Below are 22,769 nucleotides of genomic sequence, written 5' to 3' on the forward strand. Positions count from 1 at the left end.
ATGCTGCGGCTGCTGCTGCCTCTGCTGTGGGCAGGTGAGTGGGCGGCGGGGGGGTGGGTGGGGGCGGGGCGGGGCGGGGGCGGGGCTCATCCTGGTTCCCCCGCAGGGTCCCGGGCTCAGGATGCGAGAGACTACCGGCTGGACGTGCAGCGGTCCGTGACGGTGCAGGAGGGCCTGTGTGTCCGCGTGCCCTGCTCCTTCTATCCCTGGGACTACTGGAGTTCCTCCCCTGTTCACCGCTACTGGTTCCGGGAAGGGGCCAGGGAGTTCCTGGACGCCCCCGTGGCCACAAGCAACCCAGATCGTGAAGTTCAGGAAGAGACTCAGGGCCGATTTCATCTCCTTGGGGGCACCCACGACTACAAAGACTGCTCCCTGGACATCAGAGACGCCAGGAGGAGGGACAACGGCTCATACTTTTTTCGGGTGGATGGAGAAAGGACGAGATATAGTTACAAATCTGAACAGCTTTCCTTGCATGTGACGGGTAAGGAGCGGGGTCTGGGAGAGGCCAGAGGGAGTGATATGGGGGTCCCAGGGCGACACTGGGATGGGGAGCCCCTCCTGGGAGGGAGTCGGGGTAAAGCAGGTGGGGGCTCAGAGGCAGGAGCTGGACCAAAGCCTGAGGCTTCTCTCAGGGCCGACCCTCCACCTCTCCTCCTGAGCCCCCATCTCCCCCTCTCCCCACCAGCCCTCACCCACACACCCCACATCCTCCTCCCGGGGACCCTGGCGTCCGGCCGGCCCTGGAACCTGACCTGCTCTGTGCCCTGGGCCTGTGAGCGGGGTACGCCCCCCATCTTTTCCTGGATGTCAGCTGCCCTCACCTTCCTGGGCCCCAGGACCCGCCTCTCCTCAGTGCTCACCGTCACCCCTCGGCCCCAGGACCACGGCACCAACCTCACCTGTCAGGTGACGTTCCCCACGAGTGGGGTAACCGTGGAAAAGACCATCCAGCTCAATGTCACCTGTGAGTGAGGGGTGAGGTCGCCGGGGGCCTGAGGGTGGGGGGCAGGTAGGCCAGGCTGGGGGTGCTTGGTGTTCTTACCCTGGAGGAGGTCTGAGGAGGGGGCCTAGTAGGACAGAAGCCCTGTCCCTTCTGCATCTCTGTGGCTTCTGGCTGTGTTTGGGAGGGGGCAGAATGGCTTCACTTATCTCACCCCAGTCCTCCCACTGAAGAAGGCAATTCTGTCTCCCAGACCCGGGTGCTCCACAGAACCCAGCAAGCAGTGTCTTGGGAGAAAACAGCACAGGCAGGAGGGAGCCCCTTTCCCGGCTGTCCGGAGCAGGGCCTCTTCCAGCTCAGGGCCGGGCTGCTTCCCTGCCTCATGCAGGACCCACCTTGGTGACCAGAGACCCCCTTGTGGGTGAACCCAGTGGTGTCCCCCTGTCCTCAGCCTCCATGGCCACTGTGCCCAGCAGTCCCCACTGGCCCCTCACTCCCCTCCAACTTGTCCACTCCCTCCTGGGCTCCCCAGGACCACGGCACCAACCTCACCTGTCAGGTGACGTTCCCCACGAGTGGGGTAACCGTGGAAAAGACCATCCAGCTCAATGTCACTTGTGAGTGAGGGGTGAGGTCGCCGGGAGCCTGAGGGTGGGGGGCAGGTAGGCCAGGTTGGGGGTGCTCGGTGTTCTTACCCTGGAGGAGGTCTGAGGAGGGGGCCTAGTAGGACAGAAGCCCTGTCCCTTCTGCATTTCTGTGGCTTCTGGGTGTGTTTGGGGAGTGGGGAATGGCTTCACTTATCTCACCCCATTCCTCCCACTGAAGAAGGCAATTCTGTCTCCCAGACCCAGGTGCTCCACAGAACCCAGCCCGAGGTATCAGCCTATTGGATGGCACAGGTAGGAAGGACCTCCCCCTCCCCCCCATCCATGGGGCATTGACTGGAGTGAGGTCTCTTTCAGGGTGGGTCAGAGCTGGACTTTCAGAGCTCAAATGGTGCGAGTCGGGTGGGGTCCTACAATTAGACGCCAGAAACCTCTGTTAGATCTCTTCCCCCAATATCCTCTGACTCTGGTCTTGCCAAGATGACCTACACCTTCCTTGCTACCCATTCTAGATGTGCTCTTCATCCTTCTCCAGTCCCTGAAGGCCTTGGGGGAAGCATATTTTTTTTAATACACTCTGTTTTTAGGAACAGATTTAGGTTCATAGCAGAATTGATCAGAAGGTAAAGAGACTTCCCTGGTCCCCACTGCACTTTCCCACACATGCACAGCCGCCCCCCACCAACATCCCCCACCAGAGGGTACATGTTATGATCAATGAATCCACTGACACATCATTTTCAACCAAAGTCCATAATTGACATTAGGGTTCACTCTTGGTGTTGTACATTGCATGGGTTTGGACAAAGGTATAATGGCATGTATCCGCCATTATAGTATCTTACAGAATAGTTTCATTGCCCCAACATCTCTTTGGGCCATTTTTTGAGTGTCAGCCCTCAGCCCTCACTCTGACCCCTCTCTGGAGCCCAACGCTCCCTTCACTGCTCTATTCCCATTGGTCATGACATCTGGTCCCCCAACTGGACAGTGAGCCCCATTAGGACTCTGTCAGCAGTGCCCATCAAACTATTGACAGGTGATGCCCAGATGTACATCCCTCACCTTGGGTGTTGGGGTCCCAGGAGGCATGGCCAGCCAGGGCCAAGAGAGCTGTCTGAGTCTGACCTGAAGATCTGAGAAGGTTCCTGCTTCCCCCTCCTTCTGGAGGCGCAAAAGACGACCGTGGACCCTGAGTGACAGGGCAGATAGAGGCCAAGAGAGCAGATTTAGACATCCTCCCTGGGAGGAAGGAGGGACAAGGCTTTTCAGCATCCTGCAGTGCTCTCTGTCTGTCTGTCTCTCTGGAATGTCCACGGGGCCCAGAGCCTCACAGTCCTGCTGTGGCCAGGCCTGGGATCTGTTGCAGAGAGACCCTGGATGGAGAAGTAGCTGACTGTATGAAGAGCTGAAGTTTGTTGGGAGTATGGGGGCTGGAGAGGAAGTGTCGCAAAGTCTATGTCCTTCTGGAAAAGGCTGAGGTCCTACAAAGAGTGGGGGGACCTAGGGGTTGAACCCTGGGTGGGGAGGGAGGGGCGCCCCTCTCTACATGCTGAGGAGAGGAAGAGACTCATGTCTGCTCGTCAAGGTTGGAATTCTCCCCAAGTCTCTCTTGTCTGCAGGGGAAACGGGGACCAGGACAGGAGTGATTAAGGGGGCCATTGGGGGAGCTGGTGTCACCATGCTACTTGTCCTCTGCCTTGGCCTCATCTTCTTCACGTGAGCTGGGTTGGGTGTGGGCAGGTGGAGAAGAAGAGGGGCCGGGAGGGGTTGTGAGGACCCAGAGAAAGGGTGGTGGGATGCAAGGGTAGTGAGAATCCTGCTAGTAGCCACCTAGCCATTCATGAGTGTGTTCCCATCCCTGGTCCCAGATCCAGGAGCTGGGAGGGGGAAGGGACCTTGTTACCATCTTGTTACAATGGCTCCTGGGCTCACCCTACTCTTCTTTTTTTTTTTTTTTTTTAAATGTGTATTTATTTATTTGTTTTTGGCCATGCCCTGTGGCATGCAGGATCTTAGTTCCCCAGCCAGGGATAGAACCCATGCCCCCTGCATTGGGTGCATGTCTTAACCACTGGACTGCCAGGGAAGTCCTTATTTTTATTTTTTTAATTTTTATTGGAGTAGAGTTGATTTACAATGTTGTGTTAGTTTCTGGTGTACAGCAAATTGAATCAGTGATACATATACATATATCCACTCTTTTTTAGATTCTATTCCAATATAGGTGATTACAGAGCATTGATAGAGTTCCCTGTGCTATATTAAGTATCCTTATTAATTAATTAATTAATGTAGATAATTAATTATCCTTATTACCTATTTTACATATAGCAGTGTGTATATGTCAACCCCAATCTCCCCATTTATCCCCTCTCCTTTCCCCTTTAGTAACCATAAGTTTGTTTTCTACATTTGTGACTCTAGCTCTATTTTGTAAATAAGTCCATTTGTACATTTTTTTAGATTCCATATATACGCAATATATGATATTTGTCTTTCTCTGTCTGACCTACTTACTATGACAATCTCTAGGTCCATCCATGTTGCTGCAAATGGCATTATTTCATTCTTTTTCATGGCTGAGTAATATTCCATTGTATATATGTACCACATCTTCTTTATCCATTTCTCTGTTGATGGACATTTGGGTTGCTTCCATGTCCTGGCTGTTGTAAATAGTGCTGCAATGAACATTGGGGTGCATGTATCTTTTTGAATTATGGTTTTCTCTGGATATATTGGGCTCGCCCTACTCTTGACCTGCCTTAGTCACTCACTCCAGCCTCAAAGGAGAGACCCTGTGTCACAGACCCTGGTGTCTCCCATCAGAGTGAAGACCTACAGGAAGAAGGCAGCCAAGACCACAGTGGGTGTAGAGGACATCCACCCTACCATAGAGCCAGCTTCCCTGGTGAGTGACATGGACATCCTGGCAACGCAGCCTGCCCTGCACATCTCCTGGGGTGGCCCACAGCCATGCTCCATTCAGCATGTCCAGAAATAGACTCTTCCCCTTCCTGCTTGTTTGAAAATGTAGGATTTATTATTATTCAGGTATGTGAGGCCAACAGGAAATGGTTGCCATGGGAAAAACAGGTATTACAGTTCCCAAGAGGAGGGGGCATGCCACACCACACAGGGCCATGAGAGGCAGCACCAGGATCTGTTGGAAAGCAGAGAGAGTGAGGGGGCTAACCTGGGCAAGAGATTTTATTATGGTTTATGTGGGAAGGAACAGGCAGGGTAAGCAGGCTGAGGACTGTCTACTTTTAATGATTTCAGAATGCTCTAGAGTGTAGGAGCTGTTTCTAGTTGTCCGGTACCTGGCCCTGGGGTGATGAAAGCAGAAGGATAATGGTCCAGAGAGCTTGATAAAGGAAGTGCTTGGGGGTATGAGCTTTGGGCTAATTGATTTGCAATATGAAGGGCAAGCTTGCCTTAGATTCTCTAGAAATTGACTAGCCCTGGCAGGGGCAGTCCCTGGAAGGTTAGAAAAGCCCCAGGTGTCAAAACATCACATACACATGGTTAATACATCCCTAAACATACTTCTTTTGCTGGGTTCTCCATCTCACTGATGGGACTCTTGTTCCTGACTCCTGACCAGAGACCTACCCCTGGCCCATCCCAGCCCCCCATCTCCTCTTCTTGCATTGATACACTGCAAAGCATGTCTGTGCTTCTTCTAAATACAGCTTGATTCAAACACTCCCTCTGAGCTGAGCTCCCCTCTTAGTTCTTATCCTGCTGAAGCCTCCCCCATCCCCCTGAACATCTGCATTACCTGCATCAAAGACTGTTGTCCCACGCTGCCCAAGTCTGAAATGCACCGCTTCTCCACACTGCCAAACAACTTGATTGACATTTAGGGCAGGAAAACCAGAGTCACCTTTAATGCTGCACCTCTTCCAAACTGGCTTGCTCAAGCAGAGTAAGCTTTTTGCATCTCAGAGTCATTGCCCATCTGTCCCCTTCTCCTCACATGTCCATGTCAACCAGCTCTACTCCTGCTCATCCTCTGAACCCTGACTTTCATTTATTTCTTGAGCTCTGACTAATGTGGCCACCACTGAGGTTTTTGAGCACATCCATTACCCATGCATTCATCTCTTCCTTCAGCAACTATCTCCCACTTGTTGATTGTTCTGGATGCTTGGGTAATATCTGTATTTTTACAAAGATGTGTGCTGCAAGTGGAAAGTTCACTTGCTGTCAAGGACTTACATTTATTGGGAGGGGAGTGGGGTGGCACTGGTGAAAGCAATGAACAGGTAAGTAGTGCAAATGCACAGGAAATGGGCAGGAAATAAGAGCTATGGAGGGAAATGCAGTGGGAGAGTGGGAAGGGACAGTCCTGGGGGTGGGAGTCCTTGAAGGGCTCTAAACAGAGGGAGCCACAAGCCCTGGGCTCAGAGGTTGGAACAAGCCTGATGCATTGGAGAGATGCATCACTTAATCATGGCAAAGCCTCCATAAAAATCCCAATAGTATGGGGTACAGGGAGCTTCTGGCTGGTGAACACGTGGAGGTGCTGGGAGAGTGATGTGTCTTGAGAGGGGATGGAAATCCTGCACCCTTTCCCACATACCTTGCACTGTGTATCGCTTCATCTGACTTTTCATGCATCCGTAAGCTGTATCCTTTTATAATAAACCAGTAATCTAGTAAGTAAACGGTTTTCCTGAGTTTTGTGAGCCACTCTAGCAAATTAATTGAACCTGAGAAGGTCATATAAACCTCTGATTTATAGCCAGTTGGTCAGAAGCACAGGTGACAACCTGGACTTGTGATTGGCATCTGAAGTGGGGTGGAGGGGCCGTCTCATGGGACTGAGCCTTTAACCTGTGGGATCTGACACTGTCTCCAGGCAGATAGTATCAGAATTGTGTTACATTGTAGGACACTCAGCTGGTGTGGGAGAATTGCTTGATATGGGGGTAAAAAGAACCCACACATCTGGTGGCAGAAGTGTTGTGAGTGTGGTAATAGTGTGAGAGTAAAGGAGAGACACACAGGAGAAGTGAGTTTTTCCGTAAACCCCCATCCTGTATATCCAATGTTGGGCACATGGGAGACCTCAGAGGGCCAGGAGCTGAGTTTGTGAGCCACAGATGTGTGACCTTGGGAAGTACCTACTCCCTTGAGGCTTAGTTTCTCTCCCTGTAACATAATAATATTTTCTACATAGGTCTGTGTGAGCATTCAGTAGAACTGGAAAACAATCTATTGCGTTATATTTGTTGGATGACTGAATAAATGGAACCTTAAGAAACGTTTGGTAACAGAATGGAAGGATGAATAAATGTTCTGTCCCAGAGTCAAATTCATTTTGTGGACCCTCACTGCCTTCTCCCCCCACCCAAAACTACCTTGATCTGAGTCCTTTCTTTGCTCTCCGCACAGGGTCTCCAGCAGGAGTCCAAGTTAGAGGACCCTCCTGACCCCACAAGCTCGGCAGGGGCCACCCCCAGCTTGGGAACAGAACAGGAGCTGCATTATGCCTCCCTCGTCTTTCACGGGATGCAGCCTCAGGAGAGCATGCAGATCTCCTCAGAATATGAGGAGATCAGGATCAAGTGAGGAACCGAATGCAGCCTCAGCCCCAGCCAGGAAGTCCATGTCCTCTACAGGAAGGGGGACCCATAGGCTGATTCTTAGAGACTTAACATCCCCATAGGCAATGGGTTTATGAACTACCATTTGTGAGTTTCCTGCTATATTGGAACTATCTTAGGCTCTACAATCAGAGAGACCTGGGATCAAGTCCATGTTCTTTCATTTATGAAGAGTATGATATCATGAGAGCCGACTTACCCCTCCATGTCTTGGTTTTCTGCTTTGGTGAAATAGATGTGAGAAGTCCAGCATCACAGGATTGCTGTGAGGATTAAATGAAAGTATGAAATATGCAACAGAAATCTTGATACATTGTGACATTTGTTAACTGAAGAAAACCACACAACCTAAAAGTTGCAAGTTGTGTTTTATTTGGGGATCTTACAGAGGACTATACCCTGGGAGACAGCCTCTCAGATAACTCTGAGGAACTGTTCCAAAGAGGTATGGGAGGAGCCGAGGTATGGGAGGAGCCAAGATATATAGGAGTTTTTGCTGAAAACAAACAAACAATCGAATGTCAAAAGATCACTGCTAATCACAAAAATCAGACATCTCAAGGTAATGACTTCAGTGCTTTTCTATGTATGGGAAGATGCAAGAGTCTGAGCTCATTGGAAATTATTCCTTAGATATGCATCTTAACAGTCTAGGGCCAGTATTGTGTTTTTCTCCATCCTGAATTCCCCTCAGGGTGCACCTTTGAGGGAGGCTGCAGTGACTGATGGCTTAAAGGTGGGCAACATCCTTTGTTTACCGAAATGGTAGGCAACATTTTTTTTTTTTTTTTTTTTTTTTGGCCTTCGTTCCTGGTCTTCATTACTGCGCACAGGCTTTCTCTAGTTGCTGCGAGAGGAGACTACTCTTTATTGTGATGAGCAGGCTTCTCATTGAGGTGGCTTCTCTAGTTGCGGAGCTCGGGCTTCAGTAGTTGCAGCATGTGGGCTCAGTAATTGTGGCTTGCGGGCTCTAGAGCACAGGCTCAGTAGTTGTGGTGCACAGGCTTTGTTGCTCCGTGGCATGTGGGATCGTCCCAGACCAGGGATGGAACCCGTATCCCCTGCATTAACGGATAGATTCTTAACCACTGTGCCACCAGGGAAGTCCCACTTTTTGTTTGTTTGTTTGTTAGCACATTTCACCCAGAGGCTGGGTATGTCCTGTCCCAGGTACCACATTGGCTACATGTCAGTCTCACTCTTTACTCAAAACCCTCCCATGGATCCCCTCCCTGACCACCCTGAGCACCATCTCTCTCCATTCCCAAATCTTCCCTTTCCATCCTCCCTGCCTTCTACTAGTCCTGCTATAGCCAAAATCAAATAATAACATTTAAAGAATTTCCTAAAGCTTAGAACTGACCGTAGCCAAGATACTGCTCTCTCCTCAACCCAAAAGAATAATTTACAAGCTTCTCAACCTGGCATTCTAGATCAGGGGTCAGGAAACATTTTTGATAAAGGGCCAGATAGTAACTATTTAGGCTTTTCAAGCCATATGGTCTCTGTTTCAACTATTCAACTGTAGTGCAAAAGGAACCATAGACAATTTGCAAATAAATTAATGTGGCTGTGTGCCATTAAAACTTTATTCACGAAAACAGGCAGCTCCAGGGTTGTAGTTTTTTGACCTCTGTTCTAGTTTATTCTTAGTCTCACCTAATCTGCTTCTCCATCACTGTATCCCAAGCCACCCATCCCTCAAACCATTCTCTAAGTACCCCATTCTGATGCATCTGCATCTCTCCTCCAGGAAGACCCATCCCCAAGAAGTCATCTGGCTAATACCCTCTTATCATTCAAAGTGAGTTCAAAATTTATGTCTGGGTTGAGAAGGTGGAGGGAAGCAGGAGCTTGTAAACTTCCTCCTAAAAAGCCTAACACTCTAATTTAACTAAAACTCAGTTAAGCAGAAACAGCCCTAAAAATACCAGCAACACCCAAACCACGGCAGGGATAATGCATGATGCCCCAGTTTATAAAGTGACACTTGAACAAATGAAAGATTCTGGTGTGGTGTGAAAACATGCCTGATGTGCAGACCCAGCCCACACACCCAGAAAGAAGAGCTGAGTCAGACTTTTGTTTATGATCATGTCAGGCTGCGTGATGTGACTCAACACATTGAAGATCGATGGTTAACCTTCCAATCCAGACAAGATGACATTGGCTGGTTGTTCCCTGCTTCCTGCCTCTGTTCACAACAATAAACAATGCGAATGGTGCAAGAGATGACCGAAGGAGAACTCTGGAAAGTGGTAAGAAGAAGGCGAGTTGGTTTAGGACCCCAGGACTGGAGGAACAATGCACAGTCAGGGCATCCCAGTCCCCACACCCAACCAAGGACCGACACTGAGACCCAGCGTTTCCCAAACCCTGACTGAGACACAGTCAAGGGTCATCGTCATATTGTCAGGAATGAGCTCACCTGTCCCATCCTCCAGGTACGTCCTCTCTCCCTCCTCGGGGCTCCCACAGCCTCGTCCTCCCTGCTGCATCAGCCCTGGCCACGCCCAACTGTGACTGTGTCTCTAATCCCCTTTCTGACCCTGGCTGGTTCTCCTCCAGTGTCGGCCTCGCCTCAGCTCAGCACCCCCAGGACACTCTGCTCAGCAGATGGGAGACAGGCACCCAGGGTGCAAGAGCAGCCACCAGCTCAGCCAGCAGAGGGACTGCCCAAGCAGAGGCCTGTTCAGCACGTCCTGTCCTGGGGAGGGGAGCAGAAGTGTGGCCAAAGTGAAGTAAGAGCCAGCTGAGATCAGAGATCAGTGCATGGAGGAGAAGCAGAGGTTACCACATCTTTCGTTCCATTTTCTCCTCCTGTGCTCAGAGCAGCCCCATCCTGCAGGCTGACCGCTGGCCACTGTGTGGGCTGCGTCCATCGTGGGACACTCCAGGCTGCTCTGAACACTTCACTTGTATGAACACATCGCGTTTTTGGGGTGACCCCATGGGCTCACTTGGTGGGGCTCCCATAAGGAAGTACCACCGACTGGGAGGCTTGAACAACAGATACTCGCTTTCTCACAGATCTGGAGGCTAGAAGTCTGAGATCAAGCCAGCAGGGCTGGCTCTTTCTTTTGTTCTTTCTATTTTTCTTTTTTTAGTTTTTTTAATTTTTAAAATTTTAAAATTTTTAATTGACGTATAGTTGCTTTACAATGTTGTGTGAATTACTGCTGTACAGCAGCCAAGTGATTCAATTCTACATATAAAGTGATTCAATTCTACATATATATACATATCTCTCCTTCTGAGGCCTCTCTCCTTGGCTTGAAGACGGCCGTCTTCTCCCTGTATCTTGACGCGGTAGCTCCTCAGTGTGTGTCTGTGTCCTAATCTCTTCTTACAAGGATACCGGTCCTACTGAATTAGGGCCCACCCTAATGACCTGATCTTACCTTAATTACCTCTTTGAAGGCCCTGTCTCCAAATGCAGTCACGTTTAGAGGTACGGGGGTTAAGACATGCACATATGAATTTGGGGGGGTGCCACAATTCAGCCTCCAACCCTCTGTGAGCACAGGCACCCCACTCTGCACAGAGTGGTTAAGCCCCTTCCTGAGGTGGCACAGCAAGCATTAGGGAACCAGGCTTGAGCCTGGAGCCACCTAGCTGCAGAGCCGGTGCCCCTGACCCCCTCACTGGAGGCCTCAGATGAGGAAGTCCCTGGGACGTGCTGACCACTAGGACCTTCTTGCTGAGGGTATGACTCAGAATGACCCCTGAGGAATGGGCAGGGCCAGACACTTGACCTACAAGACCAGAGTCTGTAGGAAATGCCCACCTCCGTCCTCATATCAGATTCTCCCACAGACGAGGGTTGAACGTTGTGACCCTTCCGTGTGACGAATGAGAAAACTGAAGCTTGGAAGGGAGAAGGGCCAGGCCCACCTACCTCTGAAGGCTGGCATCCCCCCCACCCCGGCCGCCAGGGTCCCGCTGGGCTGTCGTCTTGCTCCCAATGCCTGGCCAAGAAGCATGGCTTTTGCAGTCAACACCATGGAGGCCTGGGAGCTGGGGGCTGTGAGCAGGTCAGGAAGCCCCAGGACCACCTGTAGGGTCACGTCCTGGTGACTCCCTCCTCGATCCTGGTCTCATCCACGCTGTCCATTTACACCTGGGAACTCACCGTCTAGCTGCGTAGAGCAGTTGGGTTTCCTCCCAGCTCCTACCTGAGCTGCCCCCATGTCACACTGAATCAACAGGAGCTGGGGCGTTCAAGAAGTTCTCAAGGTTGGAGGAAACGTCCGTCGCATTCTCACCCTGGACTCCACTCCCTTGAAAGGGGAGGTGCTCCTGTGCCGTTGTCCTGTACGTTTCAGTAACCTCCTTCACCCCGGGGCGGGACCCATCCCTGCCGTTCCTGCCCGGAGCATCCCCAGCTGCCCCTCCCGCATCCCACCCCCAGCGGGGACCGGCCGGCCTGATTTCCTGCTGTGGACAGAGGTGCAGGAGGCACAGGCTGCGGACAGGGAGCGGGGAGGCACGGTTGGGCTGCGCTCGCTGCTTGTGGCCCTCATCGGGGCCTCACATGGAAAGTAGAAGTGGTTGCTCTCCAAGGTCCACACGGCTCCGGCAGCGCGTGGGTGCCAAGTTCCTCTTCCGCGGTCGGTCACCTTTCTGACCTCAGCTCGGAGCTTCCTGCTGGGGCTTCCTCTCGATCCTGTGAAACCAAGGCCCCACGACTCTCACCCCAAAGATGCTGCTGCCGCCGCCACTGCTGCTGCTGCTGCTGCCCCTGCGGGCGGCGGGGAGAGGGGGGGGCGGGGCGGGGGCTGCGGCGGATCCTCGTTCCCGCGCAGGGTCCCGGGCTCAGGATGCGAGATACTGGCTGGACGTGCAGCGGTCCGTGACGGTGCAGGAGGGCCTGTGCGTCCGCGTGCCCTGCTCCGTCTCCTATCCCTGGGACAACTGGGACGACTCTGTCCCAGCTTACGGCTACTGGTTCCGAGAAGGGCCCAGTTTCAGCCGGGATCTTCCAGTGGCCACAAACAACCCAGATCGTGAGGTGCTGACGGAGACCCAGGACCGATTCCACCTCCTTGGAGACCCCCGCACCTACAACTGCTCCCTGGACATCAGAGATGTGAAGAAGGAGGACAGAGGGACATACTTCTTTAGGGTGGAGAGAGGGCCTACTGTGAAATATAATTACCTATGGTACCTGCTCTCCTTACATGTGACAAGTAAGGATGGGGTCAAGGAGAGGACTCACAGGCACGGGTCCTGAGGGCCCCCAGAGCAGGGTAGGGAGGGGAACCCCTGTCTTCTCATCCTGGGAGGGACCCAGGGGGGCCCAGGAGGAAAGGACGCTGGGGCTGGCCTGAGGCAGAGAAAGCTCTGGGGGGCACACTCGAGGTCCCCCCTCCAGGGCCTGGGTCTGTGTCTTTCCTCTTCAGCTCTGACAGAGACACCCGACATCCACGTCCAGGGGACCCTAGCATCTGGCCGCCCCAGGAACATCACCTGTGCGGTGCCATGGGCCTGTGAGAGGGGGACACCCCCCACCTTCTCCTGGATCGGGGTCCCCCTCACCTCCCTGCACCCCAAGACACCCCACTCCTCAGTGCTCACCCTCACCCCGGGGCCCCAGGACCACAGCACCAGCCTCACCTGTCGAGTGACCTTCCCCGGAGCTGGCGTGAGCACAGAGAGGACCCTCAGGCTCGACGTGTCCTGTGAGTGCGGGGCCAGGACGGCCGGGTCCTGCGGGCAGGGGCTGATGGGGAGGGGGAGGCGGGCCTGGGCTCCCGGGTGCTGGGCCCTGCGAGCTGGAACCGGGGAGGAGGAGAAGAGGACACCTACTCCACCCCTTCCTATTTGTAATGTTTCTGTGGGAAAAGGGCCAACGCCCATGTTCCTGCCACTGAAAAGGGGACAGTTCTGTCTGTCTGTCCAGATGCGCCCCAGAAGCTGACCATCAGAGTCTTCCAGAAAGAAGGCACAGGTGGGTCAAAATGTCTCTTCTCCAGGGGTGTGGAGGAAGTGGGGTCCACCTCTGCCCTTCAGAGCAGAGCCGGGGTTCAGAACTCTGGTGGCAGAGAGGCTCAGGACTGGTGTGGGGCCGGCAGAGGGGGAAGCCCCCCTCGGTTCATCAGCTTGCACACCGGCCTCCCGCATTTGCTGACCCTGCTCTCACGGGGCGTCACATGGCCTCTCCTTTGCCCGATGGACGTGGCTGTCCCCACGGCCAGGGCTACATCCTTGTCCCAAATCCTGCCCTCCGTCTCCTTCGCATCTAGACCCCACCTACTCCTTCAGTTTCCTTCCCTCATTGTAATGTTATTGTTGAACCTAGTAAGCATACGGGACTTCCCAGGTAGTCCAGTAGTTAGGACTCCATGTTCCCAGTGCAGGGGGTGTGGGTTTGATCCCTGGTCAGGGCACTAAGATCCCGCCTGCTTCACAGCACGGCCAAAATAAATAAATAAATAAATAAATAAATAAATAAATAAATAAATAAATAAATAAAATAAAAAACAAAATGTAGTTTAAAAATAAATAAAATAAAATAATAAGCATACAATGTGTGTTAGTCAGCTCAGGCTGCCATGATAAAATACCAGAGACTGAGTGGCTTAAAAAAACGGGAATTTATTTCTCATGGTTCGGGAGGCTGGGAAGTCCAAGATCAAGGTGCTGGCTGATGGGGTTCCTGGTGAAGGCTCACTTTTTGGTTTGTAGATGGTTGCTTTTTGGCTACATTTTCACCTGTCAGAGAGCCAGCGAGCTTTCTAGTAACTCTTATAAGAGCGCTGATGCCGTTGTGAGGGTCTCAATCTCATGACCTCATTTAACCCTAGTCACTTCCCGAAGACCCATTCAAATGCCTCCAAATACCACCACACTGGGGGGCAGGGCTTTGACGTATGAATTTGAGGAGAACACAGTTCAGTCCCTAGCAAAATGCAATAAGAATAAAATAGCATTCAGCACTTGTGCACCTCCCCTCTTGCTTCTCTTCTCGAATACAACCTACAAATATACATTTAAAAACACACACATATGTGAAGACCATACTACCCACAGTGTTCTGCATCTCTATTATTATTATTGTTAGTAAACTTTTCATGTGGAGTAATTTTAGATTCATATGGTACAGAGACTTTCCACAAATCTCTCACCCAGCACCCCTCACCATTAAAACCCTCCATCACCATGGCGCATTTGTCACAACTAAGAAAGCGACATTGGTACATTTCTATGAACTGAACTCGTCTTTTTCTCAAACTTGGTGTATCTTGAACATTTTTCCTGTATCAGTACAGAGGAAACCTTCATTCTTAATGATGATCCCATGGTCTTTCAATTAGAAGTGTATTATACGATAAAGTACTTAATAGGTCCCCTGTTAGTGGAAAACTATGGTGATTCCAATCTTCTGCAAAGACAAGACAAATGTGTGCATCTGGAAGATAACTTTTGAGAGAGAAGAAAGCCCTAGATCAAAGGATATGTTTGTAATTTCTCCAGATATTGCCAAATCGAGCTAGATGTAAATTGTTCTGTTTATACTACCCCCTGCTATGTGCCTATTTCCCTGCTAAACATTTTCATCCTTGCTGACACCCTAAGCAAATTCACCGTCACTTTTAACTTGCATTATCATTTTGTGAATAGGTTAAATATCTTTCATTATGTTTAAAAACCATGTGTATTTCTTTGTGGACTTTTTCTTGATGATTTGAAGAATCTTTTTTCATATTAAGGCAATCACCTGTGTATTAGTTGAAAGGATTTATTTCCAGCCTAATAATGGCCCTGACTTTGCAGCTTGTGGGATCTTAGTTCACCAGGGATCGAAACCAGGCCCTTGGCAGTGAAAACAGAGTCCTCACCACGGCACCACTGGACTGCCAGGGAATTCCCTATTGCTCAATCTTAAAAAATGTATCAGAAGAGATTAATCTATTTTCACCTTTAATCTTAGGGATTAAATTGGTATTAACAAATTAAGAACAGGAAGCTATTATAACTTTGCCATTTGACTATCTGAAAACAAAGAGCTACACAGTGGCTTTAGGAGACAGAAGTCATCCAATGTATAGTAATCATGTTTATTTCAGAATTAGGATTAACACCGAGTCTCGGTTTCCTTGTCAATAAAATAAGGAAAACTTTTGTCACCCAGGGGAGCAAGTCAAGGGTCCTTAATCTGTACCTAAACTAAAGAATAAGTGCACCTGTCTTGGGCAAGGAGGTAAAGAAGTCCCCCACTTCTGGTAAACCCCCTATTCTGGACAAACTGGCAGAAAACCCAAAATTGACTGTATCTTCTAGTTGTTTCTACATAATTAGAAGAAGAAGGCTTAACCACAACAAACCAGCAAAAGCTAGCTAAATCTAAAAATTGGGACAAAGGTCTCTCTACAGCTCATTACCATCTCATTGTAATAAGATCTCTGCCCTACTGTGCCACATTGGTTAGACCCGCTTCTGACCTAGACACTGAAGGACCACACGAGGGCTGAAAAGAGGTGTGAGCTGCATTCTGGAAAATTGCCACCCGTTTCCACAAGTCAGGATGATAAAAGATCACTGTACCCCATAACCTCCTTCACCTTTTTCTACAGGAATTTCACCTTGCCTGTAATGCGGAGAAAGTATTTTTAGGACATGAGCTCCTCCTTCTCCATCCTTTGTCCAATGAATAAAGTTTCTGTTTGCTGCTAAAAAAAAAAAATAGCCCTTGACTTAGTGTATGGTGACTTTGCTAGGCAAAAACATGCCTTTTTCTTTTTCTTTTTTTCTTTTTTGGCTACACTGTGTGGCTTTTGGGATCTTAGTTCCCCAACCAGGGATCAAACCCGTGCCCTCTGCAGTGAAAGCACAGAATCCTAACCATGGAACCCCAGGGAAGTCCTGCCATTTTTTTTTTAAGTTGCATTCAGTGATGTACTGGGATTGGCTCTTAACTGGTTGGTAAGATCCAGTTGTGCAATTGTGTCCATCTTTTCCCACTTCTGGGTTCAGTGGCTTCAAATTAGATGCTTGAAATTGGCCAAGATGGGAGTTTTTACACAGAGAAAATTGACAAATGCTACAAATCAGGATGATATGAGCCATTAGGCAATGGAAGAGGCAGACAGACAGACAGACACAGACAGACAGACAAAGGCTAGCATTCTCTCTGTTTTGTCAGGACCTGAAACACTGGGCGAAAGCCCATCTCTTCCAGTCCAGGAGGGCCAGTTTCTGCGCCTGGACTGTGTCACCGACAGCAACCCTCCTGCCATGATGAGCTGGAGCCGGGGGAGCCTCACCCTGAGCCCTTCAAATTCCTCAAGCCCCGGGGTCCTGGAACTGCCCCGGGTGGAACTGGAGGACCTTGGGAAATATGTCTGTCGAGCTCAGCATCCATTGGGCTCCAAGGAAGCATCTCTGAACCTCGTAGTGAAAAGTGAGTTGGAACACACCTGGGGGAAGGACGCTTGGGTTCCAGGGAGGCGGGAGGCTCCTCTGACTCCTCCCATCTCTCCCCACAGACCCCCTACAGCTGCTGGGCCCCTCCTGCTCCCAGGAGGACGATGGTCTGCACTGCAGCTGCTCCTCCCGAGCCCAGCAGGCCCCCTCCCTGCTCTGGCGGCTGGGGGACGGGCTGCTGGAGGAGAATTTCAGCAACACCTCCCTCAAGGTCACCTTCAGCTCCTCTGAGCCCTGGGCCAACAGCTCCCTGAGCCTCACCGAGGGGCTCAGCTCCAGCCTCAGACTCAGCTGCGAGGCCCAGACTGGCCATGGGAAACAGAGCGCCACTGTCCTGCTGCTGCCAGGTCCAGGGGCTAAGAAGGGCCGTGTCCGGGAAAAGGGGACACACGAGTCTGGGTCCTGGAAGACCCCGAGAGGAAGAGAAATGAGCCTGATTCAGGGCCAAAGGGGGACTAGAGTTCAGGATCCTCTGTCAGCTGGCTAGGGAGGGGGTTGGGGGCACAGGAGGCTGCAGTCATCTAGAAGGATGGAGGACAAAGGACAGAGTCCTGGATACAAGTGGGCACATTCGTGGGTCATGGATTGGAGAAGGCTGGTCACTTAGGTGCCTGCTTAGGGGAACTGGAGGTCACCCCAGGTCTCTTATCTGCAGGGAGACCAGGATCCAGGACCGGTATGGTTCTAGGGGCCGTTGGGGGAGCTGGTGTCACAGCCCTGCTGGCTGTCTGCCTCTGCCTCATCTTCTTTGTGTGAGTGGTGGTCCTGGTTTGGGACAAGTCTTCCCGAGGTGGTGGAATAGGGGGCAAGGGGGGAAGAGAGGTGGGGAAACAAAGAATCTTCAAAACTCAAAGCTCAGAGCTGAGGGCCCTGGCAGAGCTCTGAAGCCAGGAAGGGGGACTGTTAGTTGAAGCGGCATCAGGAACGTAGCCTCCTGACATTTTGGCCAAGTTGGACTCTGGTGCCGGCCGTCCTGGAGGAGGGAGCGTGCTCTAGTCATGGTCTCTGCAGCTGGACGCCAGCCTGCCCTCAGGCAGTCCTTCCAGGCTCCCTACAGCAAGGCACCAAGCTGAAAGGCCCTGGTTTCTCTTTTCAGAGTGAAGATCTACAGGAAGAAGTCGGTGGAGAAGGCATCAAGCAGAGATGCTGTCAGTCCAGAATTGAGTCCTGTCTCCCGGGTGAGTGATGGGAAACGTTCCATCCAGTGTCTCCACTGGACACATGTCCCCACACAGGGGCCATGGCAGCTTACTCAGCACCTCAAAAAATGACTTCCTTCCCCTCCTGCTTCCGAATTTGTTCTTTCTCCTGAATTTCCTGTTGCACTCAAATCACCCTCTCCTCTTCCCTCACCACCACTCCCCAGGGCCAAGTATTGCCCAAGTCCTGTCCATCTTCCTTTTTGCAAAGCTCTTCTCCATTTGGCCCCTTCTCTGATGAGCCCTCACGCTGTCTCTCCTGGGTCACTGGCTCCATCTCTCCTCCCTGAACAAGCGCTCAGCAAGAAATTCCCCAAACAGCTGTCACGCGGTCACCCTGTGTTTGCTCCCCACAGTCTAGATCTAACAGAAATATGATGTGGGCCGCATATATAACTTAAAATTTAGCCATGTTAAAACAAAGTGCAAAGGAACCTGAGGTGAATTTTAATATAATATGTTATTTAACCCAACATAGCCAAAGTATTATCATTTCAAATATCATGTCATCAATAGTCAACATAAACATACAAATTATTAATGAGATATTTCTTTCTTTCCTTCCTTTCTTAAAATTAATTAATTTATTTATTTATTATTTATTGGCTGCATTGGGTCTTCATGCTGTGCGCGGGCTTCCCTCTAGTTGCAGCATGTAGGCTCCCTAGTTGTGGCCCACAGGCTCTAGAGTGCATGGGCTCAGTAGTTGGCGGCAGGTGGGCTTAATTGCCACATGGCATGTGGGATCTTATTTCCCTGACCAGGGATTGAACCCACGTCTCTGCATTGAAAGGTGGATTCTTAACCACTGGACCACCAGGGAAGTCCCTTCCTTCCTTCCTTCCTTCCTTCCTTCCTTCCTTCCTTCCTTCTTTCCTTCCGTCTTTCTGTCGTTCTTTCTTTTTCTTTCTCTCTCTCTTTCTTTCTTTCTACAAAGACTTTGAACTCCAGTATTTATTTTGTACTCACAGTACATCTTTGTTCTGATTCACCACATTTCATGGGCTCAAGAGCCACCTGTGGACAGTGCAGGTCTAGGGAATCAAGTCCAAACTCTTCAGTCGGGTGTTCTGTGATCTGTGTTCTGCCAAGTTCTCCAGTTGGCATCCTGTCCCTCCCCACAAAGTGAGCTTATTATATTCTATGATATTATGCTTTATAATAAGAAATATATATTTGGTCTTTATCCTCTATTCCCGGCACAGAGTTCCTAGGACCCTTGAACTTTCCTGTGATGGGAGTGATAAAGGTGTCTCCTTTAGGAAGCACCTAAGGATGGGGGCTGGTTGCCTGGAGAACCAACCATGCGACTGGGGGATTGGAACTTTCAGTCCCACCCTGTGACCTCCAAGGATGGGAGAGGGGCTAGAGGATGAGTTCAATGCCCAAGGGCCAATGATTCAGTCAATCTTGTCTATGGAATGAAGCCTCCATAAAACCCCCAAAGGATGGGGTTCAGAGAGCTTCCAGGTTGGTGAGCAAGTGGAGACTTCAGGAGGATGAGGCAATCGGAGAGGGCACGGAAACTCTGTGCCCTTTCCCTATGCCGTGCCCTATACATCTCCATCTGGCTGTTCCTGAGTTACATCCTTTTATTTAAAAAACCAGCTAATTTAATAAGCGAAATGTTTCTCTGAGTTGTGAGCTGCTCTAGTGAATTAATGGAACCTGAGAAGGGGATGGTGGGGATCTCTGATTGACAGTTGCCCGGTCGGAAGCACAGGTGACAATCTGGGTCTTGCAATTGGCATGTGAGGTTGAGGATGGGGCAGTCTTGTGGGACTGAGCCCTTAACAGTGTCAGAATTGACAGCCAGCTGGTGCTGCAGACATGCTTGCTGGCGTGCAAATCCCCCCACCCCTGCCCCACATCGTAAGTAGTTCCAGGATCCTTGTAACGCCAGGCGAGGCTCGTTCTTTGTGACTTTGTGCATTGCCATGTGAGATTTCCTCTGTCCTCACCCCACGTGCGCTGGTCAAGCCCTCAATCATCTTTCTTGCCCCAGTTAATTTTTTTAATTTTTTTTATTGAACTATGGTTGATTTATAATAATGTGTTAGTTTCTGGTGTACAGCAAAATGATTCCATTATACATATACATATATATATATAAATATATAACTGAATACATATATTATTTTTCAGATTATTTTCCATTATAGTTTATTACAAGATATTAAATATAGTTCCCTGTGCTATACAGTAGGACCCTGTTTTATATGTAGTCATGTGTTTCTGCGAATCCCAAATTCCTGATTTATCCCTCCCCACAGCTCCCATAACCATAGGTCTGTTTTCTGTCTGAGTCTGTTTCTGTCTTGTAAATAAGTTCATTTGTATCATTTTTTTAGATTCCACATGTAAGTGAAGTCATAAGATGTTTGTCTTTCTCTGTCTGACTTCCTTTGCTTAGCATAATCTCTATGTCCATCCATGTTGCTGCAAATGGCATCATTTCATTCTTTTTTTTTAATTTATTTTATTGAAGTATAGTTTTCTACAGTACAGCTAAGTGATTCAGTTATACATATATATACATTCTTTTTCATATTCTTTTCCATTATGGTTTATCCCAAATATTGAATATGGTTCCCTGTGCTATACAGTAGGACTTTGTTGTTTATCCATTCTATATATAATAGTTTCCATCTGCTAGTCCCAAACTCCTAATCCATCCCTTCCCCACCCCACCCCCCTTGGCAACCCCAAGTTTGTTCTCTATGTCTGTGAGTCTGTTTCTGTTTTATTTCATTCTTTTTTAATGTCATGCCAATTTATGTCATTTAAATATTCCCCTGCCCTGTACCAGGCAGACCATCGTCATGCATCCCTGTAATAATCACAGGCCTGTCCCCACTACACCGTGAGCCCCTGGAGGGCAGTGCAGGTCTCCTGCAGACCTCTGTGACTCTCATCCACAGCACCCTGCTTCTGTCCATCAAGTCACAATTTGCAGTTCAATAAGTTTTGAGTGTGCGACAATTTCATATCGTCTCCTTGTCCTGATAGACTGTCAAAGATCAGGGATCTTGTCTGTGGAAGAATCACTTCACCTTGCTCACTCAGTCTGTTTTCCTCTTTGTAAAGTGGGGGTAACATTTATGTCATCTATGGAGGGAGGTTGTAAGGATTCAGTGAGATGAGTAATAAGCAGAACAGACCATTATGATTAAAGGTATGAATGAGTGAATGAATGAGTGAATCCTCAGGAATTGGGTGTGAAATGGATAAGTGAATAAATGCCCCCCTCAAGCCCGAGGTTCCCTTTTCCAGACCTCAAAGGCCAGCTCTGAAGCCCTCTTCTCGTCCCACTCAGGGTCACCTCAATGAATCCTGCTCAGACAGCCCCTCCGACTACCAGATCCCAGCTCCAGCCACCTCCACCCCAGAGAACGAGCAGGAGCTCCATTATGCCAACCTCAACTTCCTTGGGCTGAGGACCCACAACTTTCAGGACCGGGACACCACTGAGTACTCAGAGATCAAGATCAGGAACTGATGACCCCGCCCCCACCCCAGGAGCTGGCTGGAGCTCAGAAAATGCACCTCTAAGGGAAATGTGTGTCAGGCACTGATTCTTGAAGACTTGACTGCCCTCCGAGCCAAAGCTTATAAATGAGAAGGTGAAGTTCCTTGGAGTGAGTGGCTGAAGGTCACGGAGAGTCCCGGGTTCAAATCCAGGCCCTGGTAACACTAAGGTTGTTATATCAGGCAAGTCCCGTCATCTCTCTGTGCCTCAGTTTCCTCCTCTGTAAACATCCATTAGCCTCTGATAATATACATCAGGTACATTGTCAAGTGGGAAAAGTGTCAAGTGGGGGTGGTAAACGACACTGTTACACATTCAGTTTACTCCAGGATGGAGGAGGATGTCAGCCTTCAGCTCTACCACATGTTTCTATTTTGCCTGACTGTTTTTAAGAACATGTATTATTTTATTTTCTGTTTTTCTTTTCTGGGGTGGGGAGGTGAAAAGACATTATTTTTTTAAAGTAAATCTAAATATACCTCGAAAAATGGAGAAGATATTTCTCAATACATGTTTCTAACAAAGGAGACCCAGAATAAAGAATATACTTTTTAAAATAATAAAAAATTTAAAATAAATTAAAAAAATTTTTAAAGGATATGTAAAAAACTTCCACAGATCAATAGGAAAAAGGCAGACAACCGAACAGAAAGACAAGATAGTCAAATGGCCAGTAAGCATACAGAAAGGTATTCAACTTCCAAAGCATTCAAGGAAACGCAAATTAAAATCACAATGGTGTGCCAACTGCATAGCTACATTGTCGAGGATAATAAAAATAATATCAAGGAAATCAAGTGTTGAGGATATTACACTAAGTGCAATAAGCCAGTTACAGAAAGACAAATGCTGCATGATTCCAACTACAGGAAGTATTTAAAGAAATCAAACTCTGAAACAGAAGGCAGATGGGTCCCTGGGGGGAGACTCAGAGGAGGGGAGATAGAAATTTGCTGCTCAATAGCTGTAGAGTTTCATTTTTGCAAGATTAAAATATTCTAGAGATTTGATGGTCAACACCGTGCATATGATTAACACTATTGCATCGTGCACTTAAAAATGGTTAAGATGGTAAATTTTATGTTATTTTTTTTACCATGATTTAAAAAGTAGTACTATATAGTGGTTGCCAGGGGTGGGGACTGGGGGAGTCAGTGGACAGTTAAGGTTTAGTGGGTACAGAATTTCAGTTTCAGATAATGAAAAGTTCTAGAGATGGATGGCGGTGATGGTTGCACAATGTGAATATGCTTAATGCCATTGAATTGTACGTGTGAAAAATGGTTAAACCAGTACATTTTATGTCATGGGTACTTCATCACAATACAAAATATTTTCTTAAAAAATATCAAGTGTTGGTGAAGATGTGGAGCAACTGGAACTCTCCTACACTGCTGGTAGGAGAGAGAATTGGTAAAAGCACTTGGGAAAATGTTTGTCCCCCTG

The 22,769-nt window shown here is 49.2% G+C and overlaps 1 pseudogene; it reads left to right on the plus strand.

The window, feature by feature from the left end:
* Positions 1–22,353, plus strand: LOC130838141 (sialic acid-binding Ig-like lectin 5; annotated as a pseudogene).
* Positions 22,354–22,769: the final 416 nt, after the last annotated feature.

The sequence above is a fragment of the Hippopotamus amphibius genome, chromosome 16 (genome assembly GCF_030028045.1).
Source record: "Hippopotamus amphibius kiboko isolate mHipAmp2 chromosome 16, mHipAmp2.hap2, whole genome shotgun sequence".
Classification (NCBI taxonomy): Eukaryota; Metazoa; Chordata; class Mammalia; order Artiodactyla; family Hippopotamidae; genus Hippopotamus; species Hippopotamus amphibius.